We start from the raw sequence: 23,018 nt of genomic DNA, 5'->3' as shown, positions 1-23,018 counted from the left end.
ACATATACTTCTGGCTGAAACCTTGGTTTCTTACAGTAATTTTTAACTGAATATCATAATACAGTCAACATTTGAACAACATGGGTTTGAACTGTGCAGGTCCACTTGTACATGGATTTAAAAAAAAAAAACAAACAAACTGCAGTACTACACAATCCAAGGTTAATTGAATGTGCAGCTATTAAACTGCAGATACAAAGGGCTGACTATAAAGTATTAATCAGATTTTTGACTGCTGGGATCAGTGGTGCCCCTAACCCCACATTGTTCAAGGGTTAACTGTACTTTCAGCTTTAATTTATATTTATATATTCCATCTAATTTGCACTGCTCCAAATCTTCAGTATATTACTTATGGTAAGTATTTACCTAGTGTAGATGAGAAAAGATAGAGGCACAAAAAAAAGGAAAGAAAATAAGCAGGATCTCAAATTTGGGGGACTGGGAGGACTGGAATTAAAGCTTGAATCTGATATTTTGTCCACTTAGTTTATTATAAAGGAGAAATAAAAAAACTTATTAACAAACTTAAGTTTCTTTTTTCTTTTGCCAAATCACATGAGTGATTTCACTGCATTTGGAGAATGTAGATGAGATGGCACTGTGTAAAATATAGGCTGCACCGAGTAAGCACTTCACTTTGAGGGCTCCGCGTGCTACCTGAGTGTTAAGTTGTCCTCTACAAGAACAGCTGAAGCTCAAGAACAGAGTGAGATCTGCAAGATTGAAAACATGATTAAAGAAAACACAGAGTAGTTTCAAATGTATAATCCAGTTTGACCCATGAGATGAGCGGCTTCAGAAAGCATGTACAGTTGGTTGTCTGTGGGTTCAACATCCATGGGCTTCCCAGGTGGCTCAGACGGTAAAGCGTCTGCCTGCAATGCGGGAGACCCGGGTTCGATTCCTGGGTTGGGAAGATCCCCTGGAGAAGGAAATGGCAATCCACTCCAGCATTCTTGCCTGGAAAATCCCATGGACGGAGGAGCCTGGTAGGCTACAATCCATGGGGTCGCAAAAAGTCGGACACGACTGAGCGACTTCACCTTCACCTTCCACATCCATGGATTCAACCAATCATGGTTACAAAATAGTCAGAAAAACATTTTCCAGAAAGTTCCAAAAGGCAAAACTTGCATTTGTTGCAATCAATTTACTTAGTATCTACCTCATATTTACAACTATTTATACAGTATTTAAGTTGTAATAGGAATTATAAGTAGTCTAGAGATGATTTAAAGTATACAAAATTATGTGTATATTATACTATACTATACTATACTATACTACAATATTTGCCATTCTATATAATGGGTTTGAGCATCCAGAGAGTGGATTTTTGTATCTGAAGGACGTCCTAGAACCAATACCTTGTGGATACAAGGGATCACTGTACTGATTTACCACTGGGCTGATTCTTTTTTTTTTTTTTTTAAACTTTACATAATTGTATTAGTTTTGCCAAATATCAAAATGAATCCATCATAGGTATACATGGGCTGATTCTTACACATGGGCAGCTCTAGATAACAAGTTCCAGGGTGAATGCCAGTAGGAAATTAATTCTTAGCCATGGTCAATTTCCTCTCAAAGGTAGAAAAAACAAACAAACAAAAATCTATGGGCATTCCACCAAACTGAGTTACTCCAGTTTGGTTCAAAAGCTGATCTGCTGATTCAGATAATTTAGTTTGCCTATGGATACAACAGTCTGACTTTGAAACAGTCACCAAACTGAGCTACTCCAGTTTGGTTCAAAAGCTGATCTGCTGATTCAGATAATTTAGTTTGCCTATGGATACAACAGTCTGTCTTTGAAACAAAGACACAAAGGGAAAAGTGAAAGTGTTTTTGGAAAGGAAACAATGTCTTAGGTAGGATGAGCATCAGATTGAAATAGGACTTTCTATGTTGAATTATGGCACTTGTAAGCTGAAAGTGTATGTCCCCTCAAAATCCATATGTTGAGGTATGATGGTAATAGGAGGTGGGAAGATAATTAGGTCATGAGGGTGGAGTGCTCATAAATGTGATTGGTGCTTTTGTAAGAAGCAGCAGGAGAACTCGGTGTCACCCTCTATTCTCTACCATGTTGGGATACAAGAAGATGGCCTTTTGTAAACCAGGAAGACTGTCCTCACTGAACAGTTAATCTGTTAGTGTCTTGATCTTGGATCTTCCAGGCTCCAGAAATGTGAGAAAGAAATGTGTATTTGTTAAAACACCCAGTCTATGGTAATTTGTTGTAGCAGCCCAAGCTGATTTAGACACTTGGTCAGATTGCTTCAATCATTTAGCCTATATTATCTCATGTAAATTTCTCATGTTCTTGCTCAGTCATTCAGTCGTGTTAGACTCTTTTGCAACCTGGTGGACTGTAGGCTGCCAGGCTCCTCAGTCTGTGGGATTTTACCAGGCAAGAATACTTGGAGTGGTTTGCCATTTCCTTCTTAGGGGACCTTCCTGACCCAGGGATTAAACCCACGTCTCCTGCTTGGCAGGCAGATTTTTTACCACTGAGTCACTTGGAAAGCACCTCATGTAAATTAAAGATCTTGAATTTGCTAGTCAATGCATGGGTATTTTCAGAAGTGAATTTCAGGGACATTTTCAGATCATACACTTTGCCCACATAGGGCAATATCAAAGAATGATCTAGTCATTCAGACAGTTTGCTAAACCTCAAACATTCATGTATTAACTTCATGATTTTTCTACATCTACTTGTACCATTTTTACTTATTTTTTCTTTATACAATTACATAATTAGATTTATTTAAAATCAAACTAAATTAAATCAACACTGAAAGTAGAATACAAGGTAAAACTTGCTTTACACCAGAAATGTAACAATAGAACCATAAATTCAACAAAAGCAAAACATTTTTGTTAAGGTGATCAATTTGCTTAGGGATCTGAATGAAAATTTTAGTCTTTTTTTAATGTATAATGAGTAAATCCTGAAGTGGCTGAAGAGTTGTTTCCAACATACTAAGACTTTTTCCTTGGATAACTGAAGGAGAATCAAAAGAAAAACATACTATATTTTGAACCATGATTTACTTTAAACAAATTCCTGTTTAGGTACCACCAAAAATGATCTTAGATCCGCATACTAAATCTTGGAATTCTACATTTCCTTATCCAGAAAGTATTGAAGTGTTCTGCCTGACAAAAGAAGTAAACTCACTTGAATCACAGTTGAGTCATGCTTTTAAGGAACTAAATATGCATTATGAAGCAGTGAAGAAACACTTGTACGTAAGTAACTGTGGAACAAGAAGGGGACTACCCAGCAGGTTTCCCCGTTTTGGTGTACACTAGGGCCTTTAACGTGGCTGTGCTCCTTTCTGGAAATACAATAAAATACACTATTTTCAGAACAAGAGCTTTTCTCTTCTTCCAGATTAACTATTTATGTCTTCACTTCTGAGAGCTTCTTCTTACTTTCACCATTTTGTTCTTTCCGTCCCAACCACCTTCATAGAAATGATCACTACCTCGTATTTTCTTGTGTGTTTAATTTAGATGTGGGCTTATTTTATTTTTCTCTCTCTTAGAAAGGGAAAGGCTCTCCCAAAAGGGAAAGGCTCTTGTCTGCTTTGTTCACACTTGGGTCAATGGTGTGTTAGACCTGGCTTGTTCAAGTACATCACAGTGGATTAGTAAACTTCCAGGAATTTTACGAACCAGTTGATACTATACCAGTAGTTTAAAATCATCATGTTAGGAATATTTATATAAGACTCAGCAAAACTATAAATAATTTTTTTTTTCCTGGGGAACTTGTTTTTAAACAATTACCTGCACATCACTTGCTCTGCTTCCATGCTAGAAACATGCATGTAATATGGAAGAAGCCTAATGAATTTCTGGTTATTAAATAAAATGCATGTCCAAAAAATAGGAAAAAACAAAACACTGTTCCAGCTCAAAGGAAGTCAGGCAGGAGTTCCTTCCATTCAGGCTTTTTATTCTATTCTGGTCTTCAACTGATTGGGTTAGGCTTGCCCATATTAAGGAGGGAAATGCACTTTACTCAGTCTATTGATTCAAATGTTAATCTCATACAAAAGCACCCTCATCAATACACTCAGAATAGTGTTTGACCAAATATCTCGGCATCTAGGAGCCCAGTAAAGTTGACATATTAAATAAAGCATCACAACTAAGTTCCTGATACAAGCTGCTATTATAATAATTGTGATTGTTAATATTAATATTATAATATTAATATCAGGTGACAAGTATTTTGTTAGACATTTTCACAAACCATATTTTTTATCCATATCTCTCCTTCACATATAGTAGTTTAATTATTAAATTTCAAAAAGCACTGTTACAGCAAATCATCACATTACCCTTAGCATTAATTAAAAAACTAAAATAGAGAGATCCTATTATTAACCTCGAAATTCTCTGCTGTGGTACACATAGTAGGGCTACAAGGAGTTCTTTGTTGAATATATTTTAAGAAAATCTAGGACAGGACTTGGGGACCTTATTCCGAGAAACAGAGAACACATCTGTTACCAGATAAAAACATGTACTTATTTTAGCAGGTGATATTTGTTTTAATTTTTCTTGCCTCTATCTTCCACAAAGGCCATGGTGAAGATTTATTTTTCAAATTGTTAGAAGTTGTTATATAAAAATGACCTCTGAATGCAAGAATAGAAACATAGTTAAAAGTTCATGATTTGGACAGTCAGCGTTAATGTAGACTGGAGAAATAATTTGGCAACCTCTTCCCTTTTCCCTAGGTAGCTTGATGAATGACCGTTTCCTTTATTCTGTGTTCAGAAGTTTTATGGGCCATGGAGAGTGCAAGATCAGAGTAATTTAGGCCTGAAATAAAAAGAAGTATTACCCAGCCACACTTAAATAAATGTTGTAAAAGGCCTGAACAAAGCATTTTTGAGTACCAAAAATTCCACTTTTCAGAGAATTTTTTATAGTGTTTGCAAATAAATAAGAAAGAAAACTATATTTGTGATTTCAAAGTAAGGTCATAGCTCCTAGCATTGCAAATTATTTTGGGAATTGGTATTCATTCAGAGCTCCATTGAATTAAAGACTGTGCAAGATGGGTTATCTAAAGCCCTAATTTGGAGAATTTTCTAGACATTTTCAAGGACTATTGGAAACACTGAGATCACTATCAATTAGGTTAAAACAAATACAAATTTGAACATTCTAGCTTTTTGGATAAAATACAGAATTGGCAATGAGAAAGGGGAAGGATCCTAAGCTCTGTGTCTGAGTTTCCAAACTTCTGTTCATTATACTCTAAGATATTCTAGGACAATTATTATTTTATAAAGATCTTTTCCATCATTAGAGTACATCTGCTGAAACTTGATTCACTCTCTTAATACTCTAATTTTAACAATTGTTCTTATTCATAGCTCCCCAGTAAAAGTTGATATCTTGATTCTTTTCTCTCTAAATTTGTCTTAGAAACATACACATGCACTTTAAGTCATCTGCCATTCTTCCTTCTTTGCAACTTGTTCTCTTCACACATGTCACATTCTAACACATGTATTCCTCTCCATGTACTGATTAGTCTATGAAATTATCTATGAACAGTCTTATTACCACCTCCTCCCAAGTATGGACCACCAAAAACTTTTATCTGAAAAATTTCCAAAACATGTCCTGTGTAGTTCTCTCTTCTTCACAGTACACCAGTGATCTATGTCATCTGAGAAGCAATCTGACTGTGTCATTACTCTGATTAAAATCTTCCAAATCTACACTTGACTTCCAAGTCAGTGCAAATCCCAAGCTTCTAAAACTGTCTTATTAAGCCTTCCTGCTCTGCTCATTGTTTGGCTCTCCAATCATTTACAACTCCTTGTGTTCTACTCCACTGTCTTGTTATGCCACACGTCTTCCATCCTATGAGAGCAATGCATGTCCTCTTGTCTGTCCAACTTCACATAGCCAATCACCAAAAATCCAATCCAGTCCCTGACACCTGACCATTTATTTGGCCAAAATACACCAGTTCTCTGATGTTGCCTTGGACAAGGAAATGGCAATCCACTCCAGTATTATTGCCTGGAGAATCCCATGGACAGAGGAGCCTGGGGGGCTACAGTCCATGGGGTTGCAAAGAGTTGGACACGACCGAGTAACTAACACACCTGATACTGCCTAACATGCTACTTTCTGCCTTGGTGGCCCAGGAATTGCTCATGTTCCTTCTTTATATGTTCTCATCACACGTTGGATTCTAACACATGCATTCCTCCCTAAGTACTAAACAGTCTATTTTCTTAGCTGTCTTCCCAACTAGTCCACAAGGCCAAATTGTGACAAATTCATCATTGCAAATTAAGACTTTGTTACAGTTCTGATCATGAAAATGTCTCAGTGAATATTTGGAGAAGGAAGAAAAAAATAATTTTTGCTATAGGGAATAATTATAGAAAATAAGAATTGGATCAATCTTATCAATCCACTTTTCTCTCCTCTCCATTCCTCTCTCCCTCTCCTCACTTCTCTCCACTCCTTTCTTCAACCCTTCTCTCCCTCTCTCTCTTTTCCCACTTTCTGGGCTTCTGCTACTTGGAATCTCACTAAATTCCATGTCCATTACACCTTTCTCTTTTTCCATAATAGTGGTTTTATTGATGTACTATTTCCAATGAGTTTTATAGATAGAGGTGGAGTGAAAGAAGGAGAGAAGGAAAAGTAGGAAGAGAAGGAGAAAACGGAATAGTAGTAGGAGATTTTAACATCCATGAAGCACTTTATACATGCCATGCACTATACCAAGTATTTCATCAGGATCTATCATTAAATCCTCATATCAGCAGTATGTGAGAGGTATAATTATTCACATTTTATAAAGAGGGAAACTGAGGCACAGTAAGGGGCACACCCAAAAGACTGAGAAGGAACCTGTCCACCTGTATCCCAAGTACACATTTTTTTTTTTTTTTGGTGCCATCATATAGCTCTCTCTCACTATGCATCAAACCAATGCTCAGCTCATTCAGTTTGGTTCAGTCACTCAGTTGTGTCCAACTCTTTGCATCTTCATGAACCACAGCACGCCAGGCCTCCCTGTCCATTATCAACTCCCAGAGTCCACCCAAACCCATGTCCATTGAGTCAGTGATGCCATCCAACCATCTCATCCTCTGTCGTCCCATTCTCCTCCTGCCCTCAATCTTTCCCAGCATCAGGGTCTTTTCAAATGAGTCAGCTCTTCACATCAGGTGGCCAAAGTATTCAGCTTCAGCATCAGTCCTTCCAATGAACACCCAGGACTGATCTCCTTTAGGATGGACTGGTTGGATCTCCTTGCAGTCCAAGGGACTCTCAAGAGTCTTCTCTGACACCACAGTTCAAAAGCATAAATTCTTCAGCATTCGGCTATCTTTATAGTCCAACTCTCACATCCATACATGACTACTAGAAAAACCATAGCCTTGACTAGATGGACCTTTGTCGACAAAGTAATGTCTCTGCTTTTTAATATGCTATCTATGTTGGTCATAACTTTCCAAGGAGTAAGCGTCTTTTAATTTCATGGCTGCAATCACCATCTGCAGTGATTTTGGAGCCCAAGAAAATAAAGTCAGCCACTGTTCCCACTGTTTCCCCATCTATTTACCATGAAGTGATGCAACCAGATGCCATGATCTTAGTTTTCTGAATGTTGAGCTTTAAGCCAACTTTTTCACGCTCCTCTTTCACTTTCATTAGATGTATACAGAGCTCTTGAATGAAACTCTCTGGTCCCTTTAGAACTTAAAGCCAGAACTCAAGACGTGGGAATTCTCCCATATGTGTGTCTATAAATGCTAGAATGAATAAAAGCATATGTCTTTGTTTTCCCTACCCATACAGATTCTGCACCCTCTGCTAGGACATTCCTCAGTGACTATCCTGCCTAGCAACACTGCAGTGACAATGTAGTAGAAGGACTCTTTTCCCTAGGAACACATTCCAACACTGCATCAGGCCAAGACACATGTTAAGAGTGAAAATCAGAGTCCATGAAGCCCCTTCCATTCAATGGGTTTCTCCTTTTGCTGCAAACTTCCTGACTCAGCTTTTTTAAGCAGCGAACATTTCCCAAGGATCTCCAGGTATCCCTTCCTGTGATAGGTCATTACCCCTCTAGCTGCTGAGAGGTGAAAAGGTGCTATTAAGCAAGTGGTATCCACTCCAAGAGCCGTATTGATTGCAATCCCTTTGTCAGATGCTGTGTGGAAACAGGGCTCAGCCACTCATTCATCACAGGTGCTATTTCTGGTATGTTTGAAACTTGTTCTGTGCTTCTCTGAAACCTGTGCAGGCCAGTGTGCCCACTGCAAGTGTGTGGTAGATATCACATACTTGTGAAATAAATATGAGAGTGTATGTAAATTTCTATGACTCTTTAAGAAGGCAACAATTGATTACACCTCTTCTGGTTCCTCAAATACACCTTCTCTCTCTTTCTTGTATCTCCTTCTCTGTCTACAAAGGTGAGCTTTCCCTCCTCCTTTTGAGTTGACTTGAACTGATCTCATGTTTGAAATTCAGCTCAGGATCTCCCTTCTTCTATTTTATGAGGCAAGCCTTGGCCCAAGTATCTCTCTGTTAGGATTCTTTTCTCACTGGGCTGTGAAAACCCACTTACTTATATGTGTGTGGTGTCTTCAATTAACCTCTTTTCCTTTCAAAATCTAGAATTATAGACCATCATGTTTAGTATCTGGTATTGTGTGTATTCTCAGTCATATTTGACTCTTTGTGACCCCTGTGGTCTGTAGCCCACGAGTCTCCTCTATCCATAGGATTTCCCAGGCAAGAATACTGGAGTGGATTACCATTTCCTTCTCCAGGGGATCTTTCTGACCCACGGATCAAACTGCCATCTCTTGTGTCTCCTGCATTGGCTGGCAGATTCTTTACCACTAGTGTTACCTGGGAAGCCCTATCTTGTATTGTAGCTGGAACCAAGTCTTGTCTTAATATGTTTCCATTGAGTGAATAAGTATCCTAATAATTTCACTAAGTTCAAAATAAGCTTATCAGTTCAATGACCTGAAATCCAATAATTTGGCTAAGGTATTCAGGACATCCAGTTGTACAGCATTCATTCATGCTTTCAGCTGTGTTAAAGGACTAACGTTTGCTTATCTTTAGAAGTTTGACATGTTCATTAATGTTTCTTCTGCAATTGCAGCTTTGCTCCAAATAGAGAAAAAGTTTAAGGGAGTCTTTTTAGCCTCCTCTTTCTTCTTCTGCAGAGGAGTTACCATGAAGGAGTGGAGACTGCAGAGATTTGACATCTGACATGCTGAAAGCCACCCTTACTTTTGCTAGTCTTAGGGACTGTCATATAAATTGAGAGCTCATCCACAAGATGGAAATAGCAATGCCTTCTTTTTACATCTTGAAGGGTTGTTGTACAGATCCAAATATATTATGCATTTTTTTATTCTCTGGAAATCCTCAAACAAATATAACTTCTGCTAGAACTTGTAGAAGACCTCTGATATCTCTATCAATCAATTTATGTTCTAGTTTCCCTTAAACTCCACTTTATATTTGGTTATTAGTGTCCTAAATACAAGCTACTGCACTTTTATTTATTACTTCTCCCGGATACATGTTTTTATTTCCCCAAACTTATGAGCCTTCTGGTTAACAAGAGCTATTTCTTCAACTTGAAGTAAATTTGTTTGACTTAGTCATTTAAATATAAATTGAGGGTGTTTTAGTAGGGCTGCATTACAATATTATAAAATTATGGTTTCAAATACAGCTGGCCCTCAGAATTATCCATGGAACTTAATAAGAACAAAAGAATAAGAAGAGCAGATTTCTTGTCTTTACTATGGACCCACTGCAAGTCTGTATGAAATATCTGCCTCACTGACTTTGATGATGGTGCTTTTGTTCCTCAGCAGGCCCTGTTCCCCAGCAATGGTGTTTTGCACCAGAGAGTTCTTTACCTTGGCTACAGGTGATTGGACAGGGGAGGTTCTTCATTTAATGAAGTCAAACTGTAGGCTTCTCAGTGAATTATCTTCTGAATACAAGAGCTAGTCTAATTTGCTAGTGGCAGAGATCTAGCCATTAACTATCTATTTCTACTACTTAATAGTTGTATGAGTGAGAGAGTGAGTCAATCAGTGCTCAGTCTCTCAGTCATGTTCGACTCTTTGCGATTCCATGGATTGCAGCCCATGAGGCTCCTCTGATGATGGGATTTTCCAGGCAATAATACTGGAGTGGTTGCCACTTCCTCCTTCAGGAGATCTTCCCACCCAGGGATTGAACCCGTATCTCTTATATCTCCTGCATTGCAAGCAGATTCTTTACATCTGAGCCACTGAGGAAGCCCCATTAGTTGTATAAACATAGTCAAATCACTAACATTATCACTTTGAGTCTGAAGTTGGAAGTGGGGATAAATCAAAATGCGTTATGTGTTCCTTTGTGAAATAGAGGAAACGATAGAACTTAACTCACAGGCTTCTAACATTTATGATGCATAGAAAGTACTAGATTATAGGTAGTTATCATCCTACCTTTCATGGGGTTGTTGAAAGGAATGATTTACATGATGCATATAAAGTGATTAGAATATTTCCTGGCATCTATAATTGCTCATTCACTCGCTCACTCAGTCGCTCAGTTGTGTCTGACTCTTTGCAACCCCATGGACTGTAGCCCACCAGGCTCCTCCATCCATGGAATTTTCTAGGCAAGAGTACTGGAGTGGGTTGCCATTTCCTTCTCCATAATTGCTCATTAGCAGTTAGTAATATATTATTATTGTTGTTTTATTTCACCTGATTCTTGTTTGTGTGCTTTATCTCCTATAACATGTACTTATAATTCTCTGGACTTGCGCATCCTCATACACTCATTCAGCAAGAGTCCTCTAAACAGCCCAGTGTGTGAGTACCTGCTGAGCCTCTGGGTATGGAATGCCCTTCCCAGTGTCCTGAGACTGCCTGGTCTTTCCCAATCTTATACAACTAGTTTCAGATCTCAGCTCTGCCTCTGTAGCTTCACTGACAACTTGACCTCCATAGAGAGCCTCCTCTTCTAAACTCTCCTTGCCTTCTGAGACACACTCAAGTGCCTGTGCTCATCACAGAAGATTAGTGTCAGTTGTTTTTATGAACGCATAGGACTACTGTGTACAGCTATAGAGGTCATGCCCTGTGCGAGATTCTAATATGAATAGATATCTGAATGCAGCCCTAGTTATTAGTTAATGCTGCTTGGCATAGGGCTGGATCTAATTAGTTCAACAAGAAGCAAGTTTATAATTTATCTGTCTGAAGAGGTTGTGTTATATGATTTATTGGAACCAAAGGAGGACGCTTATTGATAGTTGGCACAGTTGGCCATGGTAGCCCTAATCATGTCCTCCTTAAGTATGTTATTGTTGTTGTTGTTTAATCACTAAGTCATGTCCGACTCTCGTGATCCCATGGATTGTAGAACACCAGGTTCCTCTGTCCGTGGGATTTTTCAGGCAAGAATACTGAAGTGGGTTGCCATTTCCTTCTTCAGGGAATCTTTCTGACCCAGGGATAGAACTTGCATCTCCTACATAGACAGGCACGTTATTCAACACTGAGCCCCCCACTAAGCATGTAAGCCCCTGAAGTCTGGAATCACAATCACCTTCAAATTCATTCATTTATGTATCCACTTGTTGAATCATTCAACAAATATTTATTGACAACCTAATTTCTGTTCATTCTCTTAGATTCTGCATCTCTGTTCTTTGTCTCACATGTCAGATAATATAAATAGGTTACAGTTTCTTCAAATCTGGTTTCAGATTTGTTTGCATGAGTGTCCAGATGATGTGACTAACTAGCATACTAGACAAAGTTACCTTCTTAATTTTTCTCATCACTGACTAAAACTTATTTATATAACTCTTCAAGACCATATAGTGCTATGTTGTGCTTAGTTGCTTAGTCATGTCCAACTCTTTGCAGGACTGTAGCCCACCAGGCTTCTCTGTCCATGGGGATTCTCCAAAAGAGAATACTGAAGTGGATTGCCATGCCCCTCTCCAGGGGATCTTCCCAACCCAGGGATCAAACCCAGGTCTCCCACATTGCAGGCAGATTCTTTACTGTCCAAGTCACCAGGGAAGCCCAAATGCCATATTAAATGATGATAATAAAAAGATAGCTCATAGAAGCTACTGCTACCAACAAGTATGTTTATATTGCTGACATTCATCCATCTATCTTCAACATATTTATGTAACTCCCATGTCCCTGGCTTGAGGTTAGGCATGAGGAGTACACAGGCAATTAGATCCTAGTTCTGCAAAATTCAAAGTTTAGCATTTTCATGTAAGTAAATGAATTTAAGGAATGGACTTCAAAAGTGGTGAGCAATGGTAATAGCAAGTTAATGAAGAATAATACACTACTCTAAATTGCATCATTTCTGATTTGAGTTTCAGGAAAAATAAAATATGTTTACCCTGGATAGGATTATGGAGGTTTGGTGTTCAATGCTAAACTTGTTGAAAGGTGCAGAGTTAAAACTTGCACAGCAAAACATGTTGAGGCAAAAGAAAAAAAATTTTGTTTTGGCTAGAGGCCAAATTTCTGTGTCACCATTTAAGGAGGTGTTTTATGGGAGGGGGGAAGTTATTTTATGGGGGAGTCCCAAAATTTCAAGTATATTAGTTGGCCTATCACATCATAGCTAGCAAGACAGATTGGTATCATTGAGCAGAAGTGATTCAAACTAATGAATAGACAGAGTGGGTTCCACTTGAAGAGAAATGTCCTTAACCTGGACAAGCCATGTTGGAATACTATTTGAAGAACAGCCTTTAATCTGTGGCCTTCTGTGTTATCTCTAATTTTAAAATGTTGGCAATATACTAAAAAAAATTAATGTGCAGAACAAATTAACCATATCTTGATCTACCCAACTTATAACCTCTAAGATTAGGACTTGTTTGTCAATTTTAATCCTGAAAGATTGTGAGTGTGGTGAAGAGTTGGGGGTGGGTAGGGTGGCAGGAGAGATGCCGATCATGTTTGCATTCTAAGGATAATTCTGGCACAACTGGAAGTATCACTCATAGTATAGAAACTTGCATTCAATCCCTCTGAGGTACTTGTTAAAATGCTTGTTCCTGGCCCCACCTTAGATGTTTTGAGTCAAAGTAGCTGGAGAGTGTACTGGACCCCATGGTGTGAGGAGAAGCCCCAAATGACAAAGACCAAATAGTATGCTATCTTCCCATTAGGGGAAGGGATATTTTTATGCTGTGTTACTCATTATGATGAAATAATTCTTGAATTCGATTGCTGTACAGAATCAGGTCTGTCTTTCCTAATGGGAATAAGGACAGGCTTTGAAATATTGGAGACTCTGAGAGTTGACCTGTTGCTTAGTATCAGTGTCACTCATTTGTAAAGTAGGGATTTACTTATTGACTTAATAACTCTTTGGTAATCACTGCTTATAGCATCTTTGTACACAGAGACCTCCTGATTAGTGCTTTATTGACCTGGAAGATGATGCTTTTATCATTTAGTTCAGGCCAGTGCAAGCTTTTGGCATGCTCACTCCAACAAATCCCCACATTAAAATAAAAACATTACTCTCATTAAAATTAATGGCTGTTATGCTTACCCACAAAAGGGAGACTCCATCACTAACTGCAGCAGCAAGGGGTAGCAGTAGATAATTTTGACTGAATGTATTAAGACATTGCACTTACTTTCCCATTTCCAAAATTAATGAAATTATCAAATTCTAATTTAAAATCCATTTACTGTCACTCACAGAGCTTTGCTTTTTTTTGACCTATTTCATCCTTTTGCTCTAACTACCTACTAGTAAAAATTTCACCTCATAAAACATAATGATAAATGCCAAAACTCGTGAAATATTTTCATAAAACTCCAGAACTCCAGTATCTTGATTCTGGGCAATCAGGAGCTGAAGATTCCATTTTCATCAGGTGAAATATTGGAGAATGCTTCTTTATTACTGAATCAAAACTAGCTTCAGTTAATGGTGGAGCTGAAAATGATTACATGTCTCAATCAAGAGCACACCAGCTGGGAGGCTCTACACTGGGAAAATGATTTGAAACCCTGGTAAGTGCTTATCCAGATCTTATACTTTTCTTATTAACTGAATCACAAACAGACCAATGTCTTACAAAAATTATCACATACCACAAACGGCCCTGTAGAATCAAAAACCTTATAACATTCATGGTAAAGCAAAATAAGTTTTCTACTATCAGAGGAACACCTTACATCCATGGTACCAACTTATGGTTGAAAAAAAATATTGAGAAAAATTTGTCAATTTACCTTAAAATGAGAGACCATTATTGTTTAATTTAGGGTCATGCCAGGTTATAGTTCAGTCCAGTTGTTCAGTTGTGTCCAACTCTTTGCCACCCCATGAACTACAACACTCTAGGCTTCCGTGTCCATCACCAACTCTCAGAGCTTGTTCAAACACCTGTCCGAGTTGATGAGGCCATCCAACCATCTCATCCTGTCATCCCCTTCTCCTCCTGCCTTCAATCTTGCCCGGCATCAGGGTCTTTTCCAATGAGTCAGTTCTTTGCATCAGGTGGCCAAAGTATTGGAGTTTCAGCTTCAGCATCAGTCCTTCCAATGAATATTCAGGATTGATTTCCTTTAGGATGGACTGGTTTGATCACCTTGCAATCCAAGAGACTCTCAAAAGTCTTCTCCAGCACCACAGTTCAAAAGCATCAATTCTTCAGTGCTCAGCTTTCTTTATAGTCCAACTCTCACATCCATACATGACTACTGGAAAAACCATAGCTTTGACTAGATGGACCTTTGGTGGCAAAGTAATCTCTCTGCTTTTTAATATGCTGTCTAGGTTGGTCGTAACCTTTCTCCCAAGCTTTTATTCCATAGCTTTTCTTCCAAGGAGCAAGCATCTTTTAATTTCATGGTAAATTAAATGGTAAATTTCATGGTAAATTAAATTACCATTAATCAAGGTAAATTGAAAGTGGTCAGGTTATAAACCATCTTTTATTGACAAAGATCATATGAAAGGGTCATCAAGTCTGAAAATATGAGGGAAGCAAAGAGTAGAAAAAGAACACAGGAGAGAGCTTGAGGCTCTGGATATATTTTGATCAGGATAGGCATGCATTTCCTTTCAATGGTGAGCCCATTGAAAGCCAATAACTTAAGTCAATAACTTATGAATGCCCTGGCTTCTATATCAGGAATGGTAAGATAAGGGCAATTGAAAAGAGCAGAGTCAACCATGTTTACTTAATCAATAAAAATTCGGCAAACTATTTCTTATTGATCTTAGAGAAAAAATATGCAGAAAATATTAGGAATAACTCACTTCCATGAGGTTTAACTGTAGTCCAGAAATTTAAATAAAATTGTAGATAGAAGCCTTTTTATGCAGGAATCTTTGCAACTGCATTAAAGAATTAAAAGTGTGCACAAGGAAAAAACATTTTAATACATGTGATCTCTTTACATATCATAAGTTTTATCTTTGTCTAAGACACATGGTTAAGATGGATTGAGTTTTTGACAATATGAGCCATAAGAATTTAAAAAACAAAAAATGAAACAAAGCCTTGAATTGTTCATTCACTCAGTGCTCATGAATAAGTGTTGTGCCAACTTTCGTGTCTGAGGCTCATGTTAAGAGCTAGGATTACAGTGTGAGCAAATGCAACTCTAGTCTTCAAGAAGCCTATGTCCTATTATAAATGGCTGACCAAGCCACCTAAATTTCTTGAGCCTTGGGTTACTTCTACTGACATTGAAAGGGCTGGATAAAACTTTCCTGTGTTCTCTTTTGAGACCAAAATTTTAACAAATATTTAGAGGGCTGTATAGAAGGAAATTAGGCTTCTCTTGTGGCTCAGACAGTAAAGATTCCACCTGCAATGTGGGAGATCTGGGTTCAACCTCTGGGTTGGGAAGATCCTCTTGAGGAGGGCATTGTAACCCACTCCAGTATTCTTGCCTGGAGAATCCCCAAGGACAGAGAAGCCTGGCAGGCTATAGTCCATGGGGTCACAAAGAGTTGGACATGAGTGAGTGACTAAGCACAGCACACAGAAGGAAATGGCCACCGACTCCAGTATTCTTGCCTGGAGAATTTCATGGACAGGGAGACTAATGGGCTAGGATTCATGGCATCACAAAGAGTTGGACATGACTGAGCAACTAAAACACACATACACACACATACACATAGAATTTAGTTTACAAAAGAAATGTATAGATATTCTAGGAGTGTGATGAGCAAGGCTGCTGTGAAAATTCATTTTCTATTCCGGTTATCATATCTTACCTTTCAAATTCTTCCCATAAGTGTAGGGCTATAACTTGCTGTGCTGAGTTCATTAGATATTCATTACCATTTCCATTCTTATTTAAAGAGTACTGTCTGACCTCCCTGGCAGTCCACTGGTTAAGACTCTTGGCTTCAAATGCAGGGAGTGTGGGTTCAACCCCTGGTTAGGGAACTAGGATCCCACATGGCACTTGGTGAGGCAAGAAACTAAGAGTACTGTCTATGCTGTCTACGTATAGGTTAGTCAGTGTACTAGGGATTTTAAACACATTATCTTGAACTTGATTCTCAACAGAATCCAATTATTATTATTATTCACATGTTACAAATGAAAAAAATGGGACTTAGGGAAATTGAGTAACTTACCAGTGTCACACAGGTATCAAGTGACCGAGACAACATTTGAACTCAGAAGGCTGATCCCTACGGCAAGTGCTCCTAACCTATTCATTTTCATCACAGAAGGGTCATTGTTAAAAAATATACTCTTTCATCTCTAGCATTACCATCATTCTGGGAACTAAGCACTGCACCCCTTAAATCCACGGGCTTTCATCCTCTCCAAGGGAGCACAGACATGAGTTACTCTGAAACACTGCCTGACCCTCTCTCCAGTCTGGTTGGAAGGAGAGCTCCTCCTTTGTGTTTGCTGCCACCAATGATCCACTGTAGCTGACAGCTTTGTATTTGCTTGATTTCCCCCTCTAGATTTTGATCCCCTAACAGAACTGTTTATGCCTTTCTTGTGTATGTATCCCCAGTTCCTAGCACAGGATTTGACTATGACAAGTATAAGAATATATGTTGATTAAACAAGTGGTCATGTGAGCAAATGAATGTAATGACACTCAGTCTGCCTTGCTAACTATAATTAAACCATATGATTGTACTGGGTCCTGAGAAATTATGTCTAGGAATGGGTGAGCTAACTAGGAAGATATTATACTTAATTTTTATTGCCCTGCATAATGTTTTGATTAGTGAAGAAAAAAGAAATGACAGGAAGTTAAGTGTATGAGCAAGGTGACACTGTCTGTGACTGTTTACATGCTGTAGAAAACTTTTTGTGGGAGATGACATTGAACAGTGTGACTCCAGATGGGAAGTCCTGGAACAAGTCCTGGAACAGCTACATCTACATCACTGGGTGAGTATTAGATTCAGAAATATGGGGTATGGACTTGGCAATCCAAAATCTGAAAAACATTGGTATAATCGTTCCTCACTCCTAGGTACTAGTTACAGAAACTAAGCATGACAATGTTATGTTGTATTGTGCTCAGTTGCTCAGTTGTGTTCAACTCTTTGTGACCCCATGGACTGTAACCTGCCAGGCTCTCTGTCCATGGGGATTCTCCAGGCAAGGGTTGCCATTCCCTTCTCCAGGGCATCTTCCCTACCCAGGGATCAAACCCAGGTCTCCCACACTGCAGGCAGATTCTTTGAATTGCCCTTTTGGTCACTCAGTTTATTTTATGTTGCATGCAAAGGGTCTGAGGGGAATATTGCTGGTTCTAGCTGGGCCCCACTGAAGAATAGTCTGAGAGAACTCTCCTGAACTCATATTTGGGAACATATACAGTAGTACTAAGTGACCGTACTGATGAAATGTTCCTGGACTTCCCATCTGTGTATACAGTAGACACTCAATAAACATCATTGACAGACTTAACAGATGACCTGGATTGACAAATCAAATCATCCCAAGGAGTTTATTTTCTTCTCATGGGTTAAAATGATACCCTGTCTGAATAGGAAATGCAGCATTGAGTGCTCAGATTCTAATAATTAGCTCTGTCAGTGTGTGCCTTCTCTCTCCTCACACAACTGTAAAAATCTCTCTCCAGTTGCTTTCAGGGAAATTCGCTTACAATTTTCTATTAGTTATTACTGGATGAGCAAAACCCATGTACCTCTTGTTTTTCTTTATTGCAGTGTCTTTTTTTTTTTTTTTTAAATTTTATTTTATTTTTAAACTTTACAATATTGTATTAGTTTTGCCAAATATCGAAATGAATCTGCCACAGGTATACCTGCGTTCCCCATCCTGAACCCTCCTCCCTCCTCCCTCCCCTCCTCTCCCTCTGGGTCATCCCAGTGCACCAGCCCCAAGCATCCAGTACCGTGCATCGAACCTGGAGTGGCGACTCAGAATGGCTGTGATCCAAAAGTGTACAAGCAATAAATGCTGGCGAGGGTGTGGAGAAAAGGGAACCCTCTTACACTGTTGGTGGGAATGCAAACTAGTACAGCCACTATGGAGAACAGTGTGGAGATTCCTTAAAAAACTGGAAATAGAACTGCCTTATGATCCAGCAATCCCACTGCTGGGCATACACACTGAGGAAACCAGAAGGGAAAGATACATGTGTACCCCAATGCAGTGTCTTTTCTTTTCCAAATACACCAACAAGAAAACAACCCAAAAGCACAGATAGTAGCAGTAGCATCTGGATGATGTTTGCCGACAGATCACGTTGCTCTTGTGTTTACAGCAAGCTCCATTGTGCACTGCTGGAATGACTTTGGGAGAACAAGCTCTTTATCTACACGAGTGGGTGCTTTTATTTTCCTGACTGAGTTTCTCAAGGAGAAGATGGTACAATCACAGTTCAGCAGTGAGAAGTCAGGAGGAGGAGGAAGAGGGAGAGAGGAGCAATGCAAACAAAACTTCTATCCTACAAGAACTCTCTTCTCCTTGGTCCCTTTGTCAGTCTTAACAAAACTAGCACACTTGGCCAGTGATGCAAACCACTCTGCATGGCCTCTACATTGTTATGAGATGAGTTGGTGGTTGGAAGAGCTGCCACTGAAATGAAGCCAGTTTTCAGGGAAGTTTAGCTACAGCTCATGGCTGATGGAAGCATTAACTCATTGGTGTTAAGACATTCTGGTGATGGGGTAATGCTCAATTTCATTTTGAAACATCAATATTGCAAATATCTACTCCAGATGTAAAACTGGTTCATGAGTGTTTAATTTATTTGAAAGACATTGCAGGCTATTGATTTTTTTTCTCCTTCAAGAAAATGAAAGCAGCATATCAGTGTGTCCTTGGGCAACTGACATAACTTGCATATGCCTCTCTTTGCTCGTCTGTATCAGATACAGGACTAAAAGTTCATGGCATGGTTCATTCATTTGTAATCACATACTGAGTATATGATATATGTCAGATTACAAGTGAAGAATGAGGGTGGGAAGGGTCAAGAAGGGAGCACAAGGAACAGAGGAGGATGAGAGGCAAAAGTAGGGTGCTGTATCGAACGGGTAAAACATCCAGTGAGCACATAATTAAAATAAAAGGTCTAAATGTTACAAGAGATACATGTCCCAGGTAGTCAATCGACACAGAGAAGTAATAGATAACTGAATTTGAGGGTCTCACAGAAAGAATCACAAAGGAACAGAAACTGAGTTATTGGCTGAGAGAGCCCAGAAGAATGTGCTGCAGGAGAAACAGTGAGTGCCTTATAAAGGAGGATGAGCATTTTCAAAAGGATGGAAACACAAGATTGAGATTGGACCCTGCACTGTATAAAAGAGAGGATGGAAAACCATCCCAGGAAATGAATAGCATATAACTGCAATCTTTTTTTTTTTAATTTTATGCAAACAGAATGGTTAGAAAGAAATGCACCGAAATGTCAACAGTGATTATATCTGCACAGTATAAGCTCATTTTACCTTATATTTTATATAATTTTGTATTTTCTGTAGTGAGTGCATGTGCACATGGTCAGTAGCTTCATTCATGTCCAAATCTTTGTGACCCTACCGACTGTAGCCACCCAGACTCCTCTGTCCATGGGATTCTCCAGGTAAAAATACTGGAGTAGTTACCCGTGTCCTCCCCCAGGGATCTTCCCAACCCAGGGATCGAATCCACACCTTTTACATCTCCTGCACTGGTAGGTGGGTCTTTACCACTAGCACCACCAGCGAAGAACATCAATCACACAGGGTCATGGGGAAGATTAAATGTGACTATGTATTCATTAACCAAAATTTGCATGCCTACTATGTATAATGAACTCTGGTCCTTTTAAAGCCTGAGGAGAAAAAAGAGACAGTGCTTGTTCTCTTGAAGCTCATTATTTTTGTGAAGGAGACAGAAACACAACCAGTTTGAAGAGAGAAATCAGGTCACATGGAAGCACCAAAGGGTGTCTCAAAATTTAGAACAGAGTTTGTCAGGACAGTTTACTAGGCTGGCCTTTGAAGGACTGTCAAGAAAGAGCAGTCAGGAAGGAGAAGGCAGCACATGTAGAGACAAGACCATGGAGTAGCTTTTGGGAAATCACAAGTAATTCTGTACAGTAAACTAGCATGGGAAGAGTACGCAGCAGCCACTGGAGAAAGTCAGATGGAATACTCATGGTCCAGCTTGAGGAACTGATCTTTTAACATAAAGTTAAAATAATTGGAAAAGTATTTTTGAAAGAGTTGGGGGAACAGGTAAGTTTACCATGGAAAGAGGTTCTAGACAACTCATGGGTTGGTGTATTTCACAAACGCTGAAAGCCAGAGATGTAGGGACATAAGCACACAGAGGAGGATATCAAAGGGGAGTAAGGGTGAGCCAGGAACTAGTTGGGTTTTTGCTTATGAGTCAGTAAACAGTGGTTCTTACTGGTCGTCTGTTACTTTTCAGTCTGTACTGAAAATTTTCCATTTTGAAAATTCCTTTCTATTATTCCATGTGTGTCTCGTGAGCTCATCAGTCATGTGACTGAAACTGACAAATGAAGAGGCTTTACCAAGACTGGCCAAAATGATTCACTGTGGGGTAGTCCCACAATATAACCAGGGACAGAGTGAATCCCTTATAAGATGGTCTAGAATGCTAGGAAGAGAAACTTGGCTGGAAGGATGCAGTAAGCACAAAGTTAATGGAAACATCATTGAGCTACATGACAAAACTTTTCTTGAGGATGAAGACAGAAGAAAGAAAGGTGAAACTGGGTAGGGGTAAAGAGTGAGAGAGACTCAGAGCAAGAAAGAGAAAACAAGTTGATAAAAGGGGAGGAGAACAAATGGGAGAAAGAGGAGGCAGACAAAAGCACAATGAAGCCTGACATCATAATTTGACTGGAACTAGCTGTTGCTGACACCAGCACCACACATTGGATCGCTTCATTGAAACAGCCAATATACTCTGATTTTTTCTTAAATTATTTTGCATATGGGAATCACAAATTAGGAATACATTATATATGGAATCTCATATGAAGTATGAAGGTGGAGAGGGGCAAGAGGAGACCTGAAAGAGCAGCTTTAGAAAGGAAGCAAAGACGAACTACTCAGTGTCCAAGGATGAAATGAGGGAGATGAGAATACAACCAGACAAAGAAGTGGAGTCAGGTTATATGGGAGCACAGAAGAGTGTCGCTTTTGAACGGAGTTTCCTGGAACAGTCTTCCAGAGGAGAGGACACCTAGCCCATACTTTTGAGGACAGGTGAAAAATTGCATTCCAGGAGAAGGGTCATTAAATTCTGTTCAGAGGCCACCTGCTTGGCTTTGTGGTTACCCTTTCAGTAGCCTTTTATTCTTCTCTAAGTTTCCTCTGTCATATCTAGAGATCACTGTCTTTGTTTTAGTGTTACAGAATGTTATTTAACTCTTAATCTAAATTTATTCTGATTTTAAGCACTTTGAGAAAGAAGCACATGGCATAGGGACTTAGGCTTCCCATGTAACTCTAGTGGTAAAGCATCAGCCTCTCAATGAAGGTTAGACTTAAGAAACACAGGTTCAATCCTTGGGATGGGAAGATCCCCTGGAGGAGGGCATGGCAACCTACTCCAGTACTCTGGCCTGGAGAATCCCATGTATAGAGAAGTCTGGCTGTCTGCAGTCCATAGGGCTGCACAGAGTCAGACATGACTGAAGTGACTTAGCACACATGTACATACAACATAGGGACTTAATAGTCTACAATGGATACCATTGAATCTTTGCATTATGTACTGCCACACAGCAATAGAGGTTTAAGATAAATAATACACACGCATTCCACCACTGCCTCAGCAGATAAGGAATCTGGCTATGGCTTACCTGGATCTTGTGCTCCAGGATGTCTCACCAAACTCCAATCAAGGTGGTGGTGGGGCTGAAGGTCTCATCTGAAAGTTCAGCTGGGGAAGAATCTGCTTCCCAATGATTGTTGTCAAGATTCAGTCCCCCGTGGGCTGATGGACTGAGGTACTCATTTCCTTCTTGGCTGTCAGCTGAAAGGCACTCTCAGTTCTTTTCAGTATAGGGAAGTTGACAGTACTGGCAGCTTGTTCCATTAAAAGCCTTTAAAGAAAAGTGTATACAGGGAGAGTCTGAGAGAAAGATAAAGGCATATCTTATGTAATATATTCATAGACGTGATATGACATTGACTGAGCCATATTCTATTGGTTAGGAGAAAGTCAGAATTCTCACCGATACTCAAAGACAGGGCATAATCAGACAGAGACATAATATCCAGATACAGGAGCATTAACAGACAGCTTAGGATGTGTCCTCCACAATCCTCTCACTTAGTAAGGGTAAGGTCCATTCTGTCTCCTCAAGAACATCTGGATTGGTAAAGTATAACAATAAATGTTTAAAAAACTAAAAATAGCAGATAGAGACATTTCTAAATTTTTGCTTAATCATCTTTTAAATTTGTTCACTTCA

The 23,018-nt window shown here is 39.2% G+C and overlaps 1 non-coding gene across 1 annotated transcript; it reads left to right on the top strand.

Annotated features, from left to right (window-relative positions):
* Positions 1–847: 847 nt before the first annotated feature.
* TRNAC-GCA (transfer RNA cysteine (anticodon GCA)) lies at positions 848–919 on the top strand. Its single transcript has one exon. It is a non-coding gene; the product is annotated as a tRNA-Cys (tRNA).
* Positions 920–23,018: the final 22,099 nt, after the last annotated feature.

This window comes from Bos javanicus, chromosome 18, assembly GCF_032452875.1.
Source record: "Bos javanicus breed banteng chromosome 18, ARS-OSU_banteng_1.0, whole genome shotgun sequence".
NCBI classification, from domain to species: Eukaryota; Metazoa; Chordata; class Mammalia; order Artiodactyla; family Bovidae; genus Bos; species Bos javanicus.
The sequence above is the reverse complement of the archived record's forward strand: the minus strand, read 5'-3'. Positions and strand labels throughout refer to the sequence as shown.